Source organism: Tiliqua scincoides, chromosome 6 (assembly GCF_035046505.1).
Source record: "Tiliqua scincoides isolate rTilSci1 chromosome 6, rTilSci1.hap2, whole genome shotgun sequence".
NCBI lineage: Eukaryota > Metazoa > Chordata > Lepidosauria > Squamata > Scincidae > Tiliqua > Tiliqua scincoides.
Genome location: NC_089826.1, coordinates 54973342 through 55000219, shown reverse-complemented (window position 1 = coordinate 55000219; position 26878 = coordinate 54973342). Strand labels below are relative to the sequence as shown.

The following is a 26878-nucleotide window of genomic DNA, read 5'->3' as shown; positions in this document are numbered from 1 at the left end:
TGAGCGAAGGCCCCCCTAGCCACAGCCGCCACCTGGGAATCCAGGAGCAGCTGCAAGTCCAGGTGGACCCCCAAGCTGCGGACCTGCTCCTTCAGAGGGAGTGCAACCCCATTCAGCGCAAGCCGATAGTCCAGCACCTGCATCGAGGATTTCCGAACCAGGAGAGCCTCTGTCTTATCCGGATTTAATTTCAGCTTGTTAGCCCCCATCCAGATCCTCACTGCCTCCAGATAGCACTCCAGGCCCTCAACCGCCACCCTGGAGTCTGGAGAAAAGGAGAGATATATTCAATCGGCATCAATCGGCATATTGATGGCACCCCACTCCAAAGCCCCAGATGACCTCTCCCAGCGGTTTCATGTAGATGTTAAATAGCATGGGGGACAGAATTGAGCCCTGTGGCACCCCACATCTCAAGGGCCAGGGTGTCGAACAGGCATCCCCCAGCACCACCATCTGGGACCGACCCTCCAAGTAGGAGCGGAATCACCGCAAAACAGTGCCTCCAGCTCCCAACTCGGCCAATCGGCCCAGAAGAATACCATGGTCGATGGTATCAAAAGCCGCTGAGAGGTCCAGCAGGACCAACAGGGACGCACTCCCCCTGTCCAGTCCCCGGCGTAGGTCATCCACCAAGGCGACCAAGGCGGTTTCCAGAAGCCAGATTGAAAAGGATCCAGATAATCCGCTTCATCCAAGACCCTCTGGAGTTGGGACACCACCACCCGCTCAATTACCTTGCCCAGAAACGGGATGTTGGAGACTGGCCGGTAGTTATCCAACACAGTGGAATCCAGGGAGGGCTTCTTCAGGAGGGGGTGAACCACTGCCCGTTTCAAAGCGGGTGGTAATGTCCCCTCCATCAAGGAAGAGTTGACCACCCTCCCTGTCCACTCAGCCAGCCCAACCTGGGCAGCTCTTATCAACCAAGCTGGGCAAGGGTTGAGCAGGCAGGCAGATGGCCTCACACTCCAAAGGAGTCTGTCCACATCCTCAGGCTGTACAAGCTGAAAAGAATCCCACAACACAGGACAAGCAGTTGCCAAGGGGACATCGTCAGACACTGTCAATGTGGCATCCAAGTTGTGATGAATACAATCGATTTTATCTGCAAAATGTTGCGCAAACACGTCACAGCGGCTGACCGTGTATTCCTCCTGGTCTACTGGGGGGGCCTGATGGAGGAGGCCCCGCACCACACGGAACAGCTCTGCTGGATGGTTGTCAGCAGACGCAATGGTAGCAGAGAAGAATGATCTCTTCGCTGCTACCACCGCCACGGAATAGGCTCTGTAATGAGCTCTACTCCGTATCCAATCGGATTCATCCCGAGTTTTCTGCCACCATCGCTCTAGACGCCTGCCCCGCCGCTTCATCATTCGCAGCTCCTCAGTGAACCAAGGAGCCGCTCCGAGTCTGCGACGTGGCAGAGGTCGCTCCGGAGCAATCTCATCCACTGCCCTGGTCATTTCCCCATTCCAGAGGTCAACCAGGGCCTCAGATGAGACGCCAGTCTTGGCAGTGGGGAAATCCCCCAGAGCCCTCAGGAAACCTTCAGGATCCATTTGCCTCCGGGGGCGGACCATAGAAAACGGTCCCCTGCCTCTGCGGAGGTAGGAAGTCACAACAAGCCTAAACCTTACCAGGAAGTGATCTGTCCATGACAATGGAGTGATCTTGATCTCCTCTACATCCAGATCACTGCCCCCGTGCCCAGCTGTAAACACCAGGTCCAGCACATGTCCTGCAGCACATGTCCTTGGCCCACCTCACCCCAGCACTGTCTGTTCTAGTGGCTGTCTGCTGGTATTCATTTTGTATCTTTTAGATTGTGAGCCCTTTTGGGACAGGGAGCCATTTAGTTATTTGATTTTTCTCTGTAAACCGCTTTGTGAACTTTTAGATGAAAAGCGGTATATAAATACTGTTAATAATAATAATAATAATATGTGTTGGGGCCAAGATCTTCTGGGACAGGCCCATGGTTGTCATGGCGGCCATGAAATCCTGAGCTGCACCTGACGCAGGGGCCTCAGCATGCACATTGAAGTCCCCCAGCACTAATAGGCGGGGGGCCTGCAATGCCACCCCCGAGATCACCCCAGTCAGCTCAGGCAGGGAGACTGTTGGGCAGCAGGGTGGGCGGTACACCAACAGAATCCCAATCCTGTCCGGTCCTCTCAACACAACATGCAGGCACTCGAACCCAGCAAACTGCTGGAGAGGGCACCTGGTAAGGGAGATGGACTCACGATAGACCATTGCAACTCCCCCTCCCCGTCCCTGCAATCTTGGCTGCTGAAACACCTGGAAATCTGGAGGACAAAGTTCAGAGAGACTAACTCCTCCTGCCATGTCCAACCAGGTCTCCGTAATACATACCAGGTCGGCTTTCTCATCCAGGATTAAATCCCGGATAATGCAGGTTTTGTTATTCACCGACCTGGCATTCAAAAGCAGCAGCTTCAGATCCAGGGACTCACCACCAAGACCACCAGGCATCCGAGAATTGGGGGAAGGACTAGAAGGAGAGATGATCTGCCTATGATGAACTCTCCTTCTCCTGTAACGGCCTGTCCAACACCCACCGCCATCTCCCTTGGCCCGTCACTCTCTTGATAGTGGCACCCCTCCCCTCCCCTGAGCTCCCTCCTAAAAAGAAACACATGTGGCAAGGCCCACCTTCTGAGACTGGCCTATACAGAGAGAGACACTCAGCAGGACTGCTTACAAAAAGATAAAAACAAGGCAAGCCTAGCACTGGGTGTCTCACAGGCCAATCCTCTGCTGCAAAAAAGACTGTGCTGCCCTAAAGATTTCAGTTGCTCCTCTCTCCCCTGCCTTAAACAGAAGGGGAGGAATAATCCGACCACTGCTTCAGTTCGTCAGCCAGGAAGGGAGCCTTGGTCTTCTTGGCATGAGCCAGAGGCTTAAGCAGGTTACCTGCAGGGAGAAAGCAGCCCCTCGTCAGTCCCGAGACCAGACACAGGTGTTCCCAATCACAGCTCCTTCCTCCACCCTCCTGGTAGCTGACCCTTTGCTCACAATTCCTGGGTGTCCTATTCCTTGGCACTCTGTTGGAGACTGGGGCATCCAGTCATTGTTAAACTGTGTGAGGGAAAGGAAGTTGATTGTCCTTTGGATTCAAGTCCCCTGGCTGGCTTACTAGACAGCACTGCAGAAGAAGCACACCTCCTCCTCCTCCTTCTTCATCATCATCATCATGACCATTTTAAAAATCCTTGCTGCTGCTCCCCACCATTAAAGCAACAAGTGATCCAGTAGCCAGTGGGTACTAAGAGGCAGGTAGCAGATGGCAGCAGTGGTTGCAAGTCTTCTTTGTTGTAGCACCCATAAATACAATGATAGAAGCAAGTCCTGCCACCCATCCACTGCCCAGTTCCCCAACACCAGAGCCAAAATGCACTGCCTTGGCACCCAGGACAGTGACATCACAATGTCACATGATTGGATACCATGTGATCACTTCCGGGTTCTCCCTGGGGAAGGGGGTGTTTGCTTTGGCAGCTTTGCCTGCCCCATTCCTCTCCTGTGGAGGCTGGGAGCGTCCACAGAAGAAACAGGGTACACAAAGCCACCAGCACCTCCTCCATAAATAGGGCACAGCCTGGGGCAGTCATGTGCCCCTGCTTGAAATAGCACCGAGGTAGATGCCCCTCTGCCCTAGTTATGGCTCTTCCCATTATGGCTCACCATGAAGGGGGCAGATAAGCTGGTGCATGTTGTATTTCCAGTGGAGTAATTGTACCATTAGAGACCCCTCCCTTTCTCTAGGGCCTCCCAGAAGTTGAGACCAACACTAAGCATGATCGTTCCTTAATGTATTACATGCCTTACTTTAAATAATGTCTGTTAGAAGACTACACTTTCCTGTCTTCCTGCAAAGCAGTACACTGAGAATGGTGTTTCCTTCTCAATGATGTCTGTTTTTACCTAAATGAAAGACATTGAGTGTTATGTCCCTTTTAGCAGGGATGGGCACTCGAGTCAGGTAACTCGACTCCAAGTTGTGAAAATCAGCATTTTTTGCTGACTCATGTTCACTTGAGTCCTGCACATGGAACATTTGGCAAAACACTCGATTCAAGGGCCTCTGACTTGGCACTTGGTCCCCACACATGCAGACTCAAGTCTATCTGTGTCTAGGTGTGCTTGCTTACTGTTTGGGTGGCATGAAAAGCCTTGTGGGGGTCATCATTTGGACCGGGCGAGCAACAGGGAAGGCAGGGAAGAGTTAAAAAAAAAATTTTTGCATCAGGTGGGAGGGCTGGAGTGAGCTCTCTTTCCCATCTATAAAGGAACCAATGGTCATTGGAGGAAGGATGGGTGATCTAGTTTTTTTCTTTGTATGAGGGAAGACAGGAGGAGAAGCCCAAGGGGGTTTTTGCTTTAGGATTGGCTGGAGAAGCCCAGGGAAAAAGGAGGTGGGGAAGCAGGGGGGAGGTTTGTAGAGATCACATTTTCTAATCGCATGGCTGCTATATACTCTGTTGTTACTTGGGGGAGGAAGCCCCACTGAATGACTGGCTGCAGTGGGACTACTTCTGAGTACAGCTGCCAAGGATTGGGTCATACTAGTAAGCCTTGCAGCTGCTGCACATGACCCTCTTGCCACTTCTGTCCCCACTCTCACAGATCGTCCCGCCCTGTTTACAGATGGAATGGGGCAGCAGGGGAGCAGTTAAAGAGAACTCCAGAACACACACTCCAGCATCAGCTCTGTTTTTTTTTTCTGTGCCTGACATGTATATCAAAAAGACTAATGACTCAACTCTTTTTGAGTTGCGAAAACGCTCCATGCAACTCAGGAAGTGCTCCATTAGGACTTGTTTTTGACTCAGGTCACAGGGGAGCGGAGACTCGTGACTCAACTCAAGTCAAGTTGTGTTGGATTTGCCCATCTCTGCCTTTTAGAATTTTTTTAAACTATCAGTCCATTTAACATAAATTGCCAAAATGAAACAAAACAAAAATTGAAAGCACCATACACTTAAGAATCTCCTTGGCATGCAGAAGATCTTAGGTTCAATCTCTGGCATCTCCAGGTAGGGCAGAGGAAAAAATGCTGTGTGAAACGCTGGAGAGTTGCTGTGAGTCAGTGTTGACACTACTAAGCTAGATGGACCAATTGTTTGACTCAGTGTTAGACAGCTTTCTATGTTCCTAAAATAATCATCTTCATAGTAGATCAGGGGGAAATGTTTCAGGAGGAGAAGCTACTTCAATCCCAAAATGCGTTCTGTGCCTTCAAATAAGTGCAATTTGTTAAGCAGCTTTCATCCACTTCAAGGAGGCTTATGCTGAAGCATCACTTTCTCAGGTTGTGGAACAAGGGCCAACCCTATCCAGCACTGATGCAGCCATGCCAATGGGGTGTGTTCTGCATCATGCGGTGGGGGAGGGGGCAGTCCTGGAGGCCTCCTCAAGGAAAGGGCATGTTTGTTCCCTTACCTTGGGGCTGCATTGCAGCTGCATCAGCGCTGGAACGTTGGATAGGATCGGGCCCACGGTACAATAGGAACCAGTCTGAACCGGGCTTTTTGGGTGTGAATCTGCAAAATGAAGAACTACTCTAAGATTTGAAGTCAGAGGCACCATGCTGGTTCTACAGCAAAGCATCCATTGAAAACAGCTTTACTTTTGTCCTCCTGTGTTAGGATCATTAAATTTTTACTGCTGTACTATCATGAGTCGTACAGAGGGGGAAAGGGGATTTGCATGCTGTAGGCATCAGGAGAGAGAGAGACAGAGACAGAGAGAGAGAGAGAGAGAGAGAGAGAGAGAGAGAGAGATCCTTTAGGGGACAGTAAAACTCACAGTTTTGTGACTAGGAAACCAGCTGCCTGGCTCCCTTGGAAACAGAAATTGAATTCTAGAAGCAGCAATTTGCTAGGATAAATAAAGAAAAAAATGTTTGTTTTGTGGGAAGGGAAACAATAAAATTTCTAATACAGTTAACTACATCATAGTCATTAATTTCTTAGAGAGGTGATCCAAGTAGCCTAGAAACCATACCCTTTAATCTGGAAATTCAGTTTCTGACCCCAGAGGACATGGGGCTCTTCATAGTTTATCCCTTGGAAGATATGGAAGCACTCTGCATCTGCTCAGAGGCACAATTTTTAAAGATGACTTGATATGCTTCAAAGCTCTGATATGGCTCTGATCCATAGTTCAATGCAACAAAGATTAACATGGCTGCTAGGATTTCTGAGCTTCCCTTTCCGGAAATATCCTCCTGAGCTACCTGGCCAGTACCTTCCCAATGCAAAGAGCTTCAGAAGAGGCTTCCAGCTGGCATGAGGAGCTGTTGCTAGAAAAAAAGGGACGGACTACAGTATTCTGGACACGCCTGGGCCTCTGGCTTCTTTGCTTCATTGCTCTGAAAGACAGGTCCCAACGTGAATTAAGTGAAATGATTATTCATGTATTTAAGAGATTCCTACTCTGCCCTTTCCACCCCAGGACAGTTTCCAGCAGATATGAAAACATTAAAATACCAAAAGCAAAGTAAAATCAATACATAAAAATAATAAAATATAATAATAAAAGTCACAAAATGATTATAAAATCCTCCTCCTAGTCTCCCCCCCCCTTCCCGGTGCTATTAGTGTTTCTATGGCCTCTGTGAGGGAGAAGGGACACATTCCATACTTAAAGTAACAGGAGTCACTGTAGCTGTCTATCGTGGCTCATGTCATCATGGCAGGTTTATTTTGAGACTCATTACCATTAATTGTCAAAAGGTGATTCCTTCTGAAATGAGGCTCAAGAGTGTTGCAGAAGTGGAGATACAGGATGCCAAAAGGAGAAGGTATGAAGGCAGGTGTCCACTTAGGCTTCCTTTTTGGGGCTCCGACTGACCCTCCAAGAATGAACTGAGAGAGAAATTTGGCATTCTGTTAGGTGACCTTATTTCTAGACACTTGCATCTCAATCCTATGGGCTAATTGCACTGCTGGAGCAAGCATTCCGGCTGTGTAAACATGGCTTTCGCAAACATGACAAAGCAGCAAGCAGCCAGATCTGTGCTATGATGGAGACCGCCCGGCGCCGACAGAAAGTCTGCATAGGGGTTGGGAGGGAGGTGGGGAGGGGTGGAATGGGGCTGGGGGTGGGCTGAATGAGGAGGTGACAGGATTGGGAGGAGGGCAGGTAGAACCTGGGAAGGGGGCAGGTTCGGCAGCAGAGCCCCTTCCTGGGCCTGATCCACCTTCTGTGGTCAATGCAGACTTGTGCCAGTGATATGACTGGTGCAGGTCTGAGTACACTTACCCTGGAGGAAGGGAACAAATATTCCCATTTCCCAAGTTGCCCTCCAGATGCCAAAACTCCCCTGCAGGATACAGAGGATGACAAGTTTCAATTGCTGCATCACTGTGCAGGGAGTTAGGTAAGAACATAAGAACATAAGAACAGCCCCACTGGATCAGGCCATAGGCCCATCTAGTTCAGCTTCCTGTATCTCACAGCGGCCCACCAAATGCCCCAGGGAGCACACCAGATAACAAGAGACCTCATCCTGGTGCCCTCCCCTACACCTGGCATTCTGACTTAACCCATTTCTAAAATCAGGAGGTTGCGCATACACATCATGGCTTGTACCCTGTAATGGATTTTTCCTCCAGAAACTCGTCCAATCCCCTTTTAAAGGCATCTAGGCTAGACGCCAGCACCACATCCTGTGGCAAGGAGTTCCATAGACCGACCACACACTGAGTAAAGAAATATTTTCTTTTGTCTGTCCTAACCCGCCCAACACTCAATTTTAGTGGATGTCCCCTGGTTCTGGTATTATGTGAGAGTGTAAAGAGCATCTCCCTATCCACTCTGTCCATTCCCTGCATAATTTTGTATGTCTCAATCATGTCCCCCCTCAGGTGTCTCTTTTCTAGGCTGAAGAGGCCCAAACACCGTAGCCTTTCCTCGTAATCATCTTAGTCGCTCTCTTTTGCACCTTCTCCAGTTCAACTATGTCTTTTTTGAGATGCGGTGACCAGAACTGGACACAATACTCCAAGTGTGGCCTTACCATAGATTTGTACAACGGCATTATAATACTAGCCGTTTTGTTCTCAATACCCTTCCTAATGATCCCAAGCATAGAATTGGCCTTCTTCACTGCCGCCACACATTGGGTCGACACTTTCATCGACCTGTCCACCACCACCCCAAGATCTCTCTCCTGATCTGTCACAGACAGCTCAGAACCCATCAGCCTATATCTAAAGTTTTGATTTTTTGCCCCAATGTGCATGACTTTTCACTTACTGACATTGAAGCGCATCTGCCATTTTGCTGCCCATTCTGCTAGTCTGGAGAGATCCTTCAGGAGCTCCTCACAATCACTTCTGGTCTTCACCACTCGGAAAAGTTTGGTGTCATCTGCAAACTTAGCCACTTCACTGCTCAACCCTGTCTCCAGGTCATTTATGAAGAGGTTGAAAAGCACCGATCCCAGGACAGATCCTTGGGGCACACCGCTTTTCACCTCTCTCCATTGTGAAAATTGCCCATTGACACCCACTCTCTGCTTCCTGGCCTCCAACCAGTTCTCAATTCACGAGAGGACCTGTCCTCTAATTCCCTGACTGTGGAGTTTTTTCAGTAGCCTTTGGTGAGGAACTGTGTCAAACGCCTTCTGAAAGTCCAGCTGTCAATAGGTAGCTGTCAATTATCTTTTTCTGGGCTTGCAGTGGCAACACTGAAGGAGACAACTCACATGTATACTCATCCCTTTTCTCTTTGAACATTTCATAAAATATAGTTAATGAGAGCAACTTCAGGATGACACAGGAGGCATCATCAATGTGGTGCATTCATACTCCATGAGATTCCCATCGTGAGGTTGTGAATATCAGATTTTGAAGAAAAAAAAGATGAAATGCTGCAAAATCATTAAACGTCCCTATAATTTGACATTTTCATGTATATGTGTCTGATACTTAAACGACCATAGTGCTCATGTTAGTAGCTGTCATTATTATAATGAATGACATGATAGTCGTGTTGAACACAAGCATTAAGTTGAGCACATACATTAAAAATTACTTTAATCTCATATTAAAAGATCCAGTGTCATTCTCTGTAAAATACCAAGCCTAAAGACAAAATAAATGCTTTTAAAAAGAGGAGACAGCAACTGTTACCCTGCACATGCCCAGTCTCGTCTGATCTCGGAAGCTAAGCAGGGTCAGGCCTGGTTAGTACTTGGATGGGAGACCACCTGGGAATACTAGGTGCTGTAGGCTTATACCATAGTCTTTCGAGACTGAAGGTTGCCAACCAAAAAGAGGAAAAAGCCAAGCTCTAAATTGGAGTTATTGGCAGGTAGCAGTCTAACTTTCCAAAATTATTTGCACTGCTACAGGGCCCTGTTGTGCTGTGAAGTCTTCTTTATCCACTTTAGGCAAGTGTGAGATTTCCATGCAATATTCTTCTGTACATCCGGAGCTGTCTGAATGTGACTGCAAAATCTTTATGAGAGAAAGAACTATGTATGCCCATTTCATTGGTGTTCCAGGGGGACGGGACAAAAAGTTTATTCAGGCACCAGATGCCCATGTAAAGTGGCCCCTCCCCTCTTCTTCTGAGCTAGCTGTGGCTTCTTCTCCACTTTGCACTTCCCAAATGGCTCAGAAGCTGAGGGGGAGAAGCTGCTTGACATGGGCATCCTGGCGCCTGAAGAAGCATCCCCCCCCCCAAAAAAAAAACAAAAAAACACCAGTGGCACATTTGGAGAAATCATGTTCACAAACATGGTTGGATCAGGCTGACTCTGTTGGTCATCTAGCATTACATCAAGGAAAACATATGTATCCAGCACAGGTTAGGGACAGGCAAGAACACAACTCGGAGTAAGGGGACTTATGTCCCCTTACCCCAAGTCATGCCACAATCAGCCCTATGGGACTATTCAGATTTGTGCAAGCAAAATTACTGGTGCAAATCCAAGCAGCCGATGTAAGGCTGCTCTGGCCTGGGCCGGGGATTAGGATCTGGCCTAAGTGCTAGAACCTGGGCCCACTCCCCCGTCCCTAGGCTGTCCCACCCACCGTAGTGCATGCTGCCTGCCCTCCCCCTGCCCCAAACCCCCTGGTTGTGCCTTCCTCGGCCGGCACTTCCTCACCAGGTCTGGGTGGCGCTGGCTCAGCCTTCTCCCTTATGCACATTTGTGGAATTCCTGGGCCAGTGCAAGGGACTTCCACCAGCCCAAGGGTGAGCCTGGATTGCACCCTAAGTAGCATTTCCATGTATGCAAAACATCTGATTACCCAAATGATTCTCATGCCTCTTCTATAATTAGTATGCAGAGAACTGTATGGAACTGCATCATTCCCCTAACATTGTAGCTACATGCTCCTATCAACGATTATGGCACAAATTCATTTTATCCAAACACCAGTTATTACCAGTTTTTACTATCTTTCGAGAGAGATGCTTGTTTCAATTAATGTTTATAGAGAAATGATTTCCCCAGGCTATCCTCCACCGTCCTATAACTTAATATCTATTCTACAATATCTTTGCTTATTCGTAAATATTTTGACGTGTTCACATAAGAAGTACTACTGCATGCAATTCTTGGACAGTAAATTTTATTGCATCTATGGCCATCTCAATTATAGCTGGATAAAAAGATTTTGTAAATTGCTTTGTCTCACCATTTCTTTCAGCAAAACTTTTAGGGGTCAAACAGGACAAATATGATGAGTAGTCATTATGAATAAGCCTATAAAAGTCAAACCTGCATGAGAATAACCTAGATATTTTGCCTCTTCAGCATATAACAGATCTAGATTTCTACCTAGGTATATGTATTTTCCAGCTCTCATACATTTCCCAGAAGAAGGGGAATTATTTCTTTCTTTCTTTCTTTCTTTCTTTCTTTCTTTCTTTCTTTCTTTCTTTCTTTCTTTCTTTCTTTCTTTCTTTCTTTCTTTCTTTCTTTCTTTCTTTCTTTCTTTCTTTCTTTCACCCAATCCTGCCCAGGACATGCAGCTCCCACAGTCATGCTGTCCTGCACATGCCGGACAATGGTTCCTTAGGGGAACGGAGCTTTCATCCCCTTCCCCTGGCTACTCAATTCTGTGGTGGCTCTCAAGCTGGTGCAGAATCGAGGACTCCCCTGTTGGGCTGTGAGGTCGGCCCTGGGGCTCAGGATCCACCCCACTAAATCCCCCACCATGCATCCTCCCCTCCCGAATGCTTCAGGTGTTGAACTCCAGGTGAACTCCAGGTATTCTAATCTCTGTGGGACACTGTCAAAGTGTAAGTGAGCTCCTTTAGTCAAACATGATTCCAAATCATAAGCATTACTCATTTTTATTTCACCTTGAATAGCCACAGACCTTTTTTGCCCCATGTTGCATATATGCAACAGGGATCAAATGTGTACACCTGTGGGCTGGGCAGAAATGGGCTAATGTAAAAATACTGCCAAATTATTTCCACCAATTCTTCAGTCAACTAATTATGCTACTGATTTCTTTTTCAAACATCATTTAGTTTGGTAGGCTTTCAGCACAAGAAAGGGGGCTGAATACCACTGTATCCCTTTCCATGCGCTTTGGGAAGTTCATCCCTTTTAAGAACATTTGCGTTCGTGGAAGGAACTTCTACAAATGAACTTTAGATCCACCCTGTTCTTACCTGAAAGCAAACTCAAGTGAACTCAGAGGGACTTACTTCCAAGTAAACTTCCAAGTGCTTAGGGTTGCACTACCAGTGACAACCAACAAACATTACCCATTAAAACCAACAGATAATACAACAGCATAAGGAATAATGAGTCAGTCACATTGTCTTCCTATTGGAAACATTCTTAGAAAGACTTACAAATCCTTCTGAACAATTATAAACAGTAGTATCATAGTAATTTTGATGTGAAAGAGCTCATTATGACTCCCACTAGCCTGACATCTCTAAGCCTATACAACTTACAGCCCAATCCCAAACCCCCCATGCACCACTGCAGCTGTGCTAATGGGGGGCAGTCACAGAAGCCTCATTGAAGTAAGGGAACTTTCATTCTCTTACCTCAGAGTAAGCCTCTGCTTCCCCAATAGTTCAATATGGCCATGTGCTTGCTCTTAGGCTGGTGCACCTGCAAGGCAACCCCAGGAAGGTGGATCAAGGGTGGAAAGGGGCATAGGATATTGGAAGAGCTGCTGCCACCAATAACTACCCCTTCCCACCCTCGACACACTTCCTCTCTGCGCTGGACCCTGCCCCATTCTACCCACCCCTTGTACCAACTTACTAGTGCCAGGGCATCTGGGATCACCACTGTCACACAGCCACCACCATGAGCCATTTCTAATGGTGGTTCAGTTGCACATGACAGTGCATCTAGAAAGGCAGATTTTGAGTTCCGAGAGCACAGAAGCTTGTTAGGATTGGATCAAAATCCCATCAATTTGGATTGGATCAATCCAATCAAAACTAAATCAAATTTCTTCATTAGAGAGCTTTTTTCTCCTGCCACTTATTTCTACTTTAAAGAATGTTACGCTTCATTTTAAGATCTCACTAATTGCCTCCCAAAGTACTTGGAGTGGGCTGCAATAGTCTAAAAGTGTGGTTCCCAAACCCCTACAAGGTAGCTGAGAACTAGGTGAGTGTTTGCATGGGCAGGGAGGGGGCAGCGATGGTGCCATCACCAGCAATTGCAGTGTCACCACTACCAAGGGGCTTGATTCTTACTGGGGGGGTGTACTGGCCTCCTGCAGGGTACTGGAAGCTTGTAGCCCCCTCCAATGTCCACCAAGGCTTCTGTAAACAGTCTGTGCAAGTCCTTTGTGCCGGCTTCTGGGTGTCACAAAGGTGCCATGAAGCACATTTGTGCCACTGTGGGAGATGGGGAGGCTGGCACAAGGACATGAGCAAACCCTGGCAAAGGTAAGTTTGCATCAGTGTTGGGCTGCTTGCGGCGTAGGGGTTTGGGGAAGGTTGGGGGAGTGCGTTTCACGGGTTTCCACAGTGGGGGGAGGGCGGGCAGCAGCCAGAATGGTGGATGGGGTGGGCCAGGCCAGGGAGGGGGGTGGGCTCCAGCAATTAGACCAGATCTTAATCTCCCAAGCAGCCTGGCTTAACACCAGGGTGCTCGGATCTGCGGCAGCGATTTTGCTAGAGCAGATCCAAATAGCCCCATTGTGGTGGCTGGGGCAGTGCTTGGGGTAAGGAGAAAAATATCCCCTTGTCCAAGTTGCAATACAGTCACCTCCAACCCTTTGCTGGATAGAGTGCAGGCCATCTGGCCTACTTGTTCCAGAGCAGGTTAGGAATGGGCTGTTAATCAGTTTGTTTGACTTTGACTGTGTCCTAAACACAGTTACTGGGAAGTGAGACCATTGAATACAGGGGACCTGACTCCCAGAAAGGCATGTATAGAGAAATATATAGATCAAGAAGTAATTTACAACAAAACAATGACAAGAAAAGACTCAGAGGAATGAGTTACGAAGGTGCTGAATGCCATGTTATTTAGCCCCTTGAGAATGTATTTTAGAGGTCAGACAACAAAGGATAGGTTTTGATGAATACCAAGAAAAATATGTAGCTCTGTGCAGCATAGCCCTTTTTTCTTAGTTAGAAAGATTTTCTGTCTAGCAGATCACTTGGAGTGCTTTCCCTCTTCAAATTGTGCATAATTACAGTGTTTCACCAAATCATATAATTCTTTCTAAAAATTAAAAAGCTTTTAATTTTCTGTACACAGCATGAATGTGTACAGAAAAAACAAAACTTTTTTTTAAAGAAAAATCTTTTTCCTGTTTCCTGACCAAAATTTGCCACACTTGTATTGGAAAAAGTCTGCATCCTGCTTTTCAGAGGTTTGATTTTGGGGGGCAGAGAGGGGGCAAAACTGGTCAAGAAAGAGGGTGCAACAGCTACAGGAAGCGATGGATGCCATGATGATGGTATGCACTGGAGCCTTATCCAATCCCCTCCATCAGCAGCCTCCCCACCTCCTTTCTCTCCTCAGACTTGCACTAGCAAAACCACTAGCGTAGATCTGAGGAAACCTATTGTGGAGTGGGAGGTTTATGCGGGTGTAAGGGAAAATCTACAGAGGGACTAGAGAAATTTAGAGAGGATGACAAAACAGGTTTCTAGGGGGAGCAGCAGTTCTCCTGCAATATTAGAAAAAATGAGTAATATGATAAAGACTACCAAGACAGTAGGCACAACGAACCCTATTTTACTTTGATGATGTTGAGAAAGCTTTTGACAGGATAGCAAGGGAAATTTTTTAAAGAAAAACTATTTGGGAGTAAGTGTGGAAGCTGGAAAGATACTGTTTACCGCCTCTGCTCAAATTATTGTAAATAATTGCCTCTCACCTTGTATTAAATTACGGAGAAAGGTGAGGCAAGGATGTCTGCTTTCCTGTTTCCTTGTCAGTTTGTCTATTGAAACAATGCCATTACAAGTTTGTCACAAAGCAGGATTCCAATTCAAAATAAACAAAATCAATGCTTTAATCTAGGGGTGTCAAACATATGGTCCGCGGGCTGGATGGGGTCCCCGGAAGCGCTTTATCTGGCCCTCGGGCTATCCCAGCACCATCATCAGCTATAATAAAATCAGCTGCTCTTAGCTGCTGAGCTGTGTTATCCCTGCTGAAAAGGCAGCATGTGTAATAATTGGGCTCTCCTATATATTTTGAAAATATTTGTGTACTTTCTCTTCTGCCATTTGCAGCTAGTGAGTTCCTAAGTGAGGAAAAAAGCCCTTATTTCTGGTCATGACCTACTTACTAACATCACTTCCTGCTTTATGACATCACTTCCGGCCCTCAGCAGGCATCATAAATGCTATTTGGCCAGCTGTATGAAATCAGTTTGACACCCCTGTTCTAATCAATGATATAGCATTCACGTTGCACGCTCCTGGGCATCAGTTACTGTTTGGCAACCCAATCCTTACCCACACTAGAACAGGCAAACCAGCTGGTCTGCTCTATATCCAGTGTGGGGCTGGGGCTGGCTATTGTGCAAATAAGGGGAGTAAGGGGAATGAACCTCCCTTACCCCATGTCACACCACAGCCAGACCTACGGGGCTACTCGGATTTGCGCCGGCAATTTTCCTGGCAAAATCCGAGCAGCGTGGGTTGGGCTGAACCAGCAGGGGACAGGGAGTTGGGATCTGGCCTAAGTGCTGGAGTCCTGTCCCATTCCCCTGTCCCACCTCCTTAGGCTTGTCTGCCCACCAGCCTGCCTTCTGCCCATCTTCTCCTGCCCCAAAATGCCTTTGTTCCACCTTCTCCTGCCCTCCCCGCTTTGGCTGCCCTCAAACAGCACAACCTTACCTCTTTTGGGCAGCATGGAGGCTGTATCCAGCCTCTGTGGGCCATCACACATCCTTGCTCTAACCCAGCCAATGCAGGAGGAGGTGCAAACATGCTTTAAGACATGTTTGTAATAGTAGTGGGCTGGCACAAAGGATTTGCACCAGTCCAGATTGTGCTCAGGATTGAGCTCTTACTAAACTGTTTAGAATCCATTAGTTGAGTATCAAGATGCAAAATCAATTTGTTAAAATGAGAACAAAAGCTGGTTGATGTTGAGAAACACATAAAGAATCAGTTGGAAGATAAGAGAGGGTCATGATGGAATACAATATTTAGGGATAAATATCATATTTTGCAATATATAAATCAAAGGGAATGTGGAATTTAGAGATAAAACTTTTCTGCGGATCTTTCTAATCTAGTACTACAGTAGGCTGAACAAAAGAGAAGATAGCTATGAAGATATAGTTCAAAATGGGTATTTCTTGGTTGCAGGAGTGGCAAGTATTAAAATGAAGGTTTTTCCCAAGTGCTTTGTTTTTATGCCACTTCTAATTTTGATTGCCCTGAAATTGATGAACTAAGCACAGTCTCTGACTGAGAGCCCAATCCTGAGCTCTGCAAGTCAGCTTACCGCCAGCAAGCACTGTCACAAACATGCCATAAGGCACGTTTGCTAGCCCTAATGCTGGCCGGTGCTAGGCTGGTGCGGGCAGGTGCCCGGCCTCCGCAGCTCAGCAGTTGCATGGACCGCGGAGCAGTGGAGAGGTAAGAGGGGGTGTGGGGGGAGGCGAGGAGGAGGCATTCCGGGGGGGGAAGTTGGGTGGAGGGCGGGGATAGGGTGGGGAGGAGGTGTGATGGGGAGGCAAGAGGCGGGGAGAGGGCGGGGGAGGCTTGCCGGGGGAGGGAGCAGGGAGGGAGGGAGGCGGGACCAGTGGAGCTAAAAAGCCTCTGTGTTGGGCTCGCTACCCAACATGGAGGCTTTTACCTTATCACCACAGGTGAATCAAGTAGCCCCACTGCAGGGTTACTGCGCTTACCAGGGGAAGAAGACAAAAGTCCCCTTCTCCCAAGGTGCTGCCGGCAGCTGCTTTGGATGTGCAGGATGCAGTGGCAGCCATTTTCAGTGCCACTGCGTGCCCCGGGCAGCTCAGGACTGGGCTCTGATACATTTATTTGGACTTCTAAATCTCCTTGATGCTGCAACAACATATTTTGGCTGGGTACTCTTGCTACCTTGTATTAAGCCTTAGTGTTAGGTTTCAGTGCTGACTGCACTCGTTTCTTGGTTCAGAAACTCAAAGGGACTACCCTCCTGGACAATGGGACAATTGAAGATAAGGACGCCCTTAAATGAATGGGTATGGCTAAAGACAGGAGATAAGGGTGTTTAATGATATAACTGCTGTGCTGTCAAAAACCCGGGACCAATTAGTCAATTACTCACTGCAAGAATTTTACCTTTTGAGAGGCCAGAGATATGTAGACCTGTGCCATATGTCTTATCTCATCTTTATACCCCAATCCAATCAGGGACTTATAGTGGCAGATCGTGTGATTGCAGTTGCTTTGGCTGGGGAGAATTTGGGGGCAGGAAGGGGAAGATCTCGGTGGCGGCCATGCACGCAGAGATCCAGTCCATACATGGAGATATGCTGTCATGTCTGGAATAAGGAATTGAGCCATAGGGGGTGGGCCGACATGGGACTTCTTTACTCTGCGCCAGCTATTTAGCCACCTGAGGGCCCAATCCGATCCAAATTTCTAGCACCGGTGCAGTCGCAATGCAGCCCTGAAGTAAGGGACCAAACGTTCCCCTTGAGGAGGCCTCAGTGACTGCCCCCCCCCAAAGGATGTAGCACATGCCCCATTGGCACCACTACACCAGGCCTGGAAAACTGTATAGGATTGGGCCCTCAGTTGAGTAGCCTTATTACATGGCCACTTCCCTTACCCCAGGAGCCCTTCCCTTACCCCTTAAGTCAGGAGCTGCCTGCAGTTGCCTAACAGCCATAGGATGCAGCAGCAGTCATTTTGACTACTTTCTATATACTTTCTGAAGGCTACAGAAAATGTTTCCTATTGTGGCCAGTCTTTGTTGGAGATGCCAGGTGGGCAGAGATTCTTTTGTTCCTGTTTGGTGGGAGTGCAGATTGGTGAAAATACATTGGAGGACTATATTAAACTGTGTTAGAGAGATCATACATTATGAAATGCGGTTGAGCAATTTGTGTGGGCCTGTTAGGAAAGAACATATGTTTGTGGTGGCATATTTGTTTATGGCAGCTCAAATTATGGTGATCCAAAATTGGAAATCAGCAGTTACAAACTGTCAAGTATTGGCTAAGGAAAGTGTGGACTTGTATGTTGCTAAATAAAGTTTCCATGTACAAGAACTTATGGGAAGGAAAGATGCGCTCAACAGACAACTTTGGGACAATTCGCATCTGTATATTCAGTACTGGATACAATAAGGACAACTGGCAGCAAGTAAAATTTTGATGTTATTAAGTTTCCCTTTTAATGTTGATTTTTAAATGTGACTACCTAGCCTTTTATAGATTTATGAACTATAGGTTCCTTTTTAAACTTTTTCTGCTGTGGTGGTTGTTCATATGTGTAAACGTTCATATTCAAATAAATTAAAAGAGAAGAAATAAGTAACGTAAGATATTAATGTAGTAGCAAGAACTTAAGAACACAAGAAGAGTCTGCTGGATCAGGCCAAATGCCCATCTAGTCCAGCTTCCTGCATCTCACAGTGGCCCACCAAATACTTCAGGGAACACACAAGACAACAGACACAACCTGTGTCCTGGTGCCCTCCCCTGCATCTGGCAATCAGAGGCTGAGTAGTAACTGAGTAGTAGTAGTTGTCATAGTCGTGGTAGTGCATGTGCATGTACGTGTGTATGTGTCCCACTGCCAAGAGAAGACTTTGTTTCTTCTCCCTTGGACCTTATTTCATGTTTAAAAAAACAAAAACATTAATTAGAGTTCTGAAGCACAGCCCCCCCCCCCCACAGCCAAGTCAATGCAAATTAAATCCATTGGTTTTTCAGTTCTGTCCCTGTAGAGAAAACATATAGAGAAACCAGAATCTGGGCCAATGTGTCAGTCTAGTTATGAAATGGCTTCACACTAGCACATCTGAATAGGAGCAGCACTTATATTGCAACTTCATAATGCTTCAGATTCAATAAACGTCTTGAGCGCTTTAGTGCCAAAAAATGGAATGTAAATTCTAAAAAAGAATAAACATTCATAACTAATCACTTAGATTGTCTGAAATCTTCAATTGTTCCACAGTTCCTACAATTTACTGCATACAACACAAGTTTGATTCAGTGAAACAAAGGAGTTCTGTGTTGTGTGAAATCCAGGTGACTGTAGTAATTTGAAGTGCAACCCTAAGTATGTCTACTGAGATGTAAGCCTCACTGAGTTAGATGGCCTTACTCCAAGGTAAATGTGTATAGGATTGTAGCCTTATTTCCCTTGATTCCATTCTCTTCTACTGACAGACGTGAGAGTAGAAACTCCAATACATCTTCATACACTTTTAGTACAATTTTTTGGAAATATGTTCCAAAGATATACACTAATGAAGCACATATAGGCTTTTGACATGCCTCCATATGTTTCTTCTCTGCTCTTGGTAGGCAGCTTGCCAAGAGAGCTGGCTGGCTCGTTTCTAGATTTGAAAGGAGTTGAATTGAAAGTGGCTGGATCGGAATTTTGTTTTTGGTCATTGTTTTTGGTTCTCAGGTTTGAAATATAACACTATTGCCTGGTTTTTGTGAAAGTTTTGTATTTTATTTTGCATGCAAGCACCAAAATTAGGGTTGTGCCCTAGGCTTAAAAGAAACATATTTTCAAATATATACCAGGAGTCTGGCCTCAAAATCCTAAAATAGTAACAGTAGCATTCCTAGGGGGACAAGGGGGGCAACAGCCCCAGGTTGCCACAAGGGAGGGATGGCCAAATTGCTCCCCTCACCCATTTGTATGCCCCCATTGCCCGTGCCACTGCCCGCCTCCTCCGCTTAAAAAAATAGTGAAGGAGGAGGGTGAGTGACTCTCAGAGCAGCATGAAAACGTTCCAGGAGGGGGTGGTCCTGAAGAGGAGGGTAGGCTTTCAGAGTTTGCCCTCCTCCTCAGGCCTGCCCATCCTTCCCCTATTTGAAGAGGAGGAAGTCGGGTGGGCCCTTAGAAAGGCTCAGAGTGGCTGCACAATTGCAGCCATCTCAGAGCCTTTCCCAGTCACCTGTCCTACTTCTTCCCCCCTTTAAGAAAAAGGGGGAAAGGGGTCCAGAGTGGCATGGAACTGCACCGTGAATGTCTGCAAGTTCAGGCACAGTTCAAGCGAGTTCAGTCTCAGCACGGTTCAGGAAGTAATCATGGTGATGTGATGACGTCACCTTGTCTACTTCTGGGAGAGGGGGGCATTTATTTTCCCTGCCCCAGCAGCACAGTGGCCAGGACCATCAGCGTGTAGTGATAAAAATAGATAACCTCTGAGTGTGTGCAGAGTAGGGAGATTATTATTTCAGTCATATCTAAGTATTAGGCCTAAAACTGGTTTTCAAATGTCAAGGCTCAGGAGAATGTGAAGTGATGATAGAGACGTGTCTCTGAGCATATGCAGGTACTTTTAACTCTTCAGCAAACAGAGTCAGGAAAGAGGGTTTTAAGGAAGCAGGGAACAAAAAGGGATAGAGCAACTATGGAGATTGTCAGCTACATTAGTAAATGAATTATTTGAGTTAAAAGTGACATGAGTCCTCTTTCATTAATGTGATAACCAGTGAAAAGTACCTTGATGAATCACGCCAGGGTTCCCAAAGTGTGCATCACAATGCTTTAGGGGTGCTGTGGGATGTCCCCAGTGGCAACTCCTACCTGTTCCCCTAGGCACTGCCATCTTGGATCTCATGAAATCCCATGAGAGCCAAGATTATGGCACCCAAATCTTATGTCCCCATGTTTGATCTTATGAAATCTTGTGAGATTTGGGTGCCACCATCTTGGATCTCATGAGAATTCATGAGATCCAAGATGGTGGTCCCTGGCTGAGCTGGGAAGAAGAGGCTGCAGGGTTTTCATGACTGAGATAAGTTTGGGCACCAGTGCATCAAGCTCTTGCAAAAATAGTATGAAAGCCCAAATTTGTGTGTGTGTGTGTGTGTGTGTGTGTGTGTGTGTGTGTTGCAAGCCATTGTGAGTGGGTGATGTTTGCAAGGGTTTGAGCTTTTGTGGGCACACTGAAACCTCTGAGAGAGATTGAATTGTTGGATGACAAAGACTCAAGGTTTTGCAGACATTTGGTTGGAACATGCATAAAAGTTCAATTCTGTTTGTTCAAATCATGCGTTCCTATTTCAGTTACACTGCTGATCTCAGTCTATGACTACCCCAGTCTCTTCTTTTAAGCAGACCTTATTTTTATAAGGGATTTTTCCAGAATTCACATACTTTTTTTTTCTTCATGCTGATATTTCTGTACAGAACAGACTTTAGAATGTCATAGAGAGTTCTGAGCACATGTAAAAAGCAGGATATTAAAGATGACATTTGCCATGTGCGGCCCAGATGACAGTTTTGCCCTGAGAGAGTTCATTTCATTGGCTTTAGTTTTAATTCCACTGTACAAGCCACTTTTAAAGGAAAATGAAATTTGAAGACAACAAGTTTATCTTGGAACTATCTGGTGCCAGAGGACGTTTGCAGGCAAAATGTTGACTTCAATGGAGATACAATCTTACTGCCATTGTGAAGTACATAGAAACCCCTTGTGGCCCCCAGTTCTCGTGAAGCTCTTTCTCCAAGTTCCCCTTTCCCCTAGGACAAGTACAGCAACAGCAAAACCCTAAGGCCCTGTCAGCACAAACCAGGTAGACCAGAGTATCTCCACCAATTTTAGGGAACCAACTCAATCTTAAACCACAAGCAGGTGAAGGGACAGATGGATTAATCTATGTCTTTATTGAATAAATGGACATGACACACCAGTGTGTTGTTGTCCTCCCCCAGTGGAGATCTTCAGGTACCTGCTGGAGACGATCTAGGACAGTGTTTCCAAAACTTACCAGGGTCATGGTGCCCCACAGCCTCTTCTTCCCGGCTCAGCCGGGTGTCGCTATCTTGGCGACATGAGATCTACGATGGCAGCACCTGGGACAGCTGGTAGGACACCCCGCAGTGCACAATTGGGAACCACTGCTCTAGGAGAACTTCCTGCTACAGCAGGTGTCTCCATACTTTACAGTATGAGGGCTACATTGTATATTCTATACATTTTTGTAGACTGAATCATAGCATCATAGAGTTGGAAGTAACCTAAAAGGTCATCTAGTCCAACCCCTGCCTGTAGCAGGAAAAAAATCAGTTTTATAAATGAATGAATGAAATTTAAATGAAGGGTATATCTGAACAATGAAGAAATTAGAATTATCTTTTAAAATTCTAATGATTAGGATTTCTGCAAAGACAATAGGTACACAGATGATACAAGAAGTAGGGCTCAAAGTGAGCCACTCATATAGAGTAGAGGTGAGAGACATATGGCACACGGACTCTGCCCAATCTGTTGTGGAATCCGCATTTGTTATGATTTCTTAACGCACATGCACTTTCCTCACCATGATTGTTCAACATGCGGTTTGTTTTATCAGCAGGGATGAGGTAAGTATTTATGTATTTATGCTAAGTATTTATGCTTTGAGGGACTTAAAGCATATGGTCCAGGTAATTAAAATTAACCAAGCTGACACCACTGGCTATATGAAAAACTGTCTGACCACATGGTTGGGTAACAGTATTTTAAGTTACTGCAGTCAGATAAAATCTTGTGGCAGGCCAGATGTGGACCCCGGGCCATACTTTGGAGATCCTTGTTCTACAAGCAGGGGGTTGGACTGGATGACCTTTTAGATTACCTCCAACACTGTGATTCTATGATCTATTGCTAAAGCTAATGAACTGTTGCTAATAAACCAGGCCTACCTAACTCCCCCCCCTGCCCCGCAGGTGTAGCTGCATCAATGGAGTGAAGCTGTATCCTGTAGTGTCCTTGACACACCTCGATCCCCATCCAGAGCAGACCCCCAACCCATTCATCTCCCTCCCCACCCAATGCTCCCAAACCCACTCTGCCAACCACCCAAACTCCACACCAACCTACTGGCACCAGGGCGTCTTCACAGGCCACTGTTGTGATGCCACCACTGCCTGTCCTTTCTGACAGCTGCATGATTGCACATGATATGCATGTTGCTGTTGGAAACGCCTCAAACACCACTGGGCCAAGCAAGTTCTGATGTCACAGTGATCTAACTGGATCCTTAAACAGTTAAAACTGGTAACTAGAAGCACAATCCTGTCCATGTCTACTCAGAAGTAAGTCCCACTGTGTTCAATGGGGCTTACTCCCAGGAAAGTGTGTATAGGCTTGTAGCCTAGGTCAGATAATCTAAAAGAACCTGTTCTAACATTTCTCTGACAAGGTCTCTCATTTTCCATAGCAAACAGTTTTCCAAGCTGTTATTTTAGAGTGATACGGTTGCAAGTATAATATTGTGGCCACAGGAACACTATGGTTTCTTAGTACACACGCTGTGCTTTACTCAGCTTATTAACAACTAAGGGTTATCAAACTTCCTGCTTCAAGGAATCATTTCATGTTGACTTGTCTAATGAGGAGTTCCTGAATGTCTCTCACAGACCCTCAATATGCTGCAGAGGATTTGGAGTTCAATAGAAAGCACCATCAGGTCATGCAGTCAAACATACATACCCAACACTCTCCTTCAATTAGTAGTAGTGGGCAAAGCTCAGATTTTCAGTGAGGAGCCCCATGGTTCCTTGGAACGCCACTAGGTCATAACTTGAATATTCTAGAAGGGCTCTATAAGAACTCAGAATGAACACTACTGCAGATGTAATGACAGCAGAAATTTTTCCTAGTGGCTGTGTTTTGATCACAAAAGTAACACAATGAATCCTCCAACATATTTGGTTCTAATCACAAATTCAGTTTTTGCCTTCATTGAAAATTTTGATTTTAACAAATCATCTTGCTGCCTGCAGTGGGCTCTTTCTGCTGTCATTGTATTTTAGAATCAGTTTAGAATGGTTTTACTCATGGTTTTACTCAAGTTATGTTGTATTGGGTTGTAAGTCAGTTTAGGTCCCTGCTGTTGGTCCATCATCCACACTCCATATCAAGTACTAAAAGATTTATTTACAGCCTAATCTTAACCCACAGGCATAGGGAGGCCGGCCGGCCTGCCCTGTATCCAGTGTCAGGTTGGGGCCAAAAGTGGCTCAGTCCAGGACAAGGGGAATCGCTTCCTCTTACTATTATTATTATTATTATTATTATTATTATTATTATTATTATTATTATTAACAGTATTTATATACCGCTTTTCAACAAAGTTCACAAAGCGGTTTACAGAGAAAAATCAAATAACTAAATGGCTCCCTGTCCCAAAAGGGCTCACAATCTAAAAAAATGCAAATGAATACCAGCAGACTGCCACTAGAACAGACAGTTCTGGGGTGAGGTGGGCCAGTTACTCTCCCCCTGCTAAAAAAAGGAGCACCCACTTGAAAAAGTGCCTCTTACCCAATTAGCAGGGGTAATTCCTCTTGTCCTGGGTAAAGCTACAGGAGCCCCAATGTAGCTACTTATGCCTAGAGAGCAGCCTGGAGCTGCCCCAGGCTGCCTGGGGCAGGGGATAGGATCTGGCATAAGTGCCAGATCCTGTCCCTGCCCGCTGCTTACCAACCATCTACCCATGGGCCCACCCACCACCTGCCCTAAAATGCCTCCTCCTTGCCCTCCCCACACCTCCCCAACCCCCATGCCAACCTGACTTGGCCAGTGTGGGCTTACCTTTTCCGCCAGCCCAACAGAACTTGGGCCAGCATCTGGAGGCTGGTGCATGTCTGTGTGCTGGCCTTCCTCCTCCAAGGGTGGCGCAAAAGTACTTTAAGGTACTTTTGCAATAATCATCGGCCAAGCTGGCTGAGGACACTTTCTGGATTGCATACTTATTCTGTCTTTTCCTAGCAGTTCATCCATTTGCATTTTAAATTGGTTGGTTGGCAACCTTCAGTCTCGAAAGACTATGGTATAAGCCTATAGCACCCGGTATTCCCATGCGGTCTCCCATCCAAGTACTAACCAGGCCTGACCCTTCTTAGCTTCTGAGAGCAGTCAAGGTCAGGCATGTGCAGGGTAACAGATGATTAAGAAAAGATAGTGCGGTGACAGTGCCATTTTAAATTGGAGTCTTACCAAGCCACTTCGGGTGCAATGATACAAACAGTGCAACATCCTATGACAGGCAATGTAGAACAAAACGATTCATCTGTTATTGCTCTTATACACTCTTATTGCTAAAACGCAGGGCAGGAAAGCAAAGTGCCATCACATTGAAAAATTGCTTCTGGGTTCCTGAAATAACTCTGCTGATGTGCAAGTATTGGGAAGAAGTTCTGGCTCCACTAGATTTCAGACTCTAGACACCAATCCTGTGCCCATCTATAAGGGAATAATCCTCATGGTGTGCACTGGGCATTAATTCAGAATACACATTGCTTAAACATATGTTCAAGTAGTATATGTTCAAACAATTTACTAGGCTACTCTACTAGTGGTGACTGGGGGAATCCTTATATACATTCCCAGATTATCTTGCCATTAACATATATATGCATTCTGTCAAATAAAAGCAATATGTTAGCAATCACCATACGGACTGCATTTCAAAATGAGCTCAATGGCACACCAGTTTCTTTAATTGTGAGTCTCTTTGGTACAAAAGGCTTAGTTCCAGAAACATTTGCATAGGATGGCAATCTTAGAAACACAGAAACATAGGAAGCGACCTTTCAGTGAGTCAAACCCCTGGTTATCTGTCTCACAGCCTAAGCATATAGGGCTGATCCATTCGCAAAACTAGCATCCTGCCAGCAGAGCCGCATAAGAACAGTCCCACTGGATCAGGCCAGAGGCCCATCTAGTCCAGCTTCCTGTATCTCACAGCGGCCCACCAAATGCCCCAGGGAGCACACCAGATAACAAGAGACCTGCCTGCATCCTGGTGCCCTCCCTTGCATTGGCATTCTGACACAGCCCGTTTCTAAAATCAGGAGGTTGCACATACACATCATGGCTTGTAACCCATAATGGATTTTTCCTCCAGAAACGTGTCCAATCCCCTTTTAAAGGCATTACACCGGGTAAGGGGGAAAATACTATCTTACCTCGAGATTCTCTCCACCTCCCTCCCAACCTGCATAGGATACAGCACAGACCATGCAACCTGGCTGTTCGGTGCAAGTAATGATTGGGCTCTAGACAGATTTTTTGTTTATATCAGTTCACTTTAAAAAAGTGACTCACTCAGTGGTGTTTAATAGCAAAGCAGCTCATAATCAAATAGCCACACATTGTTGGCTATGATTGCACCACTAGGCATGCCCCAGGGAGCACACCAGATAACAAGAGACCTGCATCCTGGTGCCCTCCCTTGCATCTAGCATTCTGACATAGCCCATTTCTAAAATCAGGAGGTTGCACATACGCATCATGGCTTGTACCCTGTAATGGATTTTTCCTCCAGAAACTTGTCCAATCCCCTTTTAAAGGCATCCAGGCCAGATGCCGTCACCACATCCTGTGGAAAGGAGTTCCACAGACCGACCACACGCTGAGTAAAGAAATATTTTCTTTTGTCTGTCCTAACTCTCCCAACACTCAATTTTAGTGGATGTCACCTGGTTCTGGTGTTATGTGAGAGTGTAAAGAGCATCTCTCTATCCACTTTATCCTTCCCATGCATAATTTTGTATGTCTCAATCATGTCCCCCCCTCAGGCGTCTCTTTTCTAGGCTGAAGAGGCCCAAACGCCATAGCCTTTCCTTGCAAAGAAGGTGCCCCAGCCCCGTAATCATCTTAGTTGCTCTCTTTTGCACCTTTTCCATTTCCACTATATCCTTTTTGAGATGTGGTGACCAGAACTGGGCACAAAACTCCAGGTGTGGCCTTACCATCAATTTGTACAATGGCATTACAATATTGGCTGTTTAGTTCTCAATACCTTTTCTAATGATCCCCAGCATAGAATTGGCCTTCTTCACTGCTGCCACACATTGGGTCGACACCTTCATCGACCTGTTCACCACCACCCCAAGATCTGTCTCCTGAGAGAGAGAACAGCTCTCTCTCCTGTCACAGACAGCTCAGAACCCATCAGCCTATATGTGAAGTTTTGATTTTTTACCCCAATGTGCATGACTTGACACTTACTTTCATTGAAATGCATCTGCCATTCTGCTGCCCATTCTGCCAGTTTGGAGAGATCCTTCTGGAGCTCCTCACAATTACTTCTGGTCTTCAACACTCAGAAAAGTTTGGTGTCGTCTGCAAACCTAGCCACCTCGCTGCTCAACCCTGTCTCCAGGTAATTTATGAAGAGGTTGAAGAGCACCGGTCCCAGGACAGATCCTTGGGGCACACCTTTCTCCATTGTGAAAATTGCCCATTGAC

The 26878-nt window shown here is 46.2% G+C and overlaps 1 protein-coding gene and 1 pseudogene across 1 annotated transcript in view; both read left to right on the top strand.

Moving 5' to 3' along the window:
• GLRA3 (glycine receptor alpha 3) overlaps positions 1–26878 on the top strand; it is a 113393-nt gene that overhangs the window by 14949 nt on the left and 71566 nt on the right. The window lies entirely within an intron of this gene.
• Positions 9156–9272, top strand: LOC136656730 (5S ribosomal RNA; annotated as a pseudogene).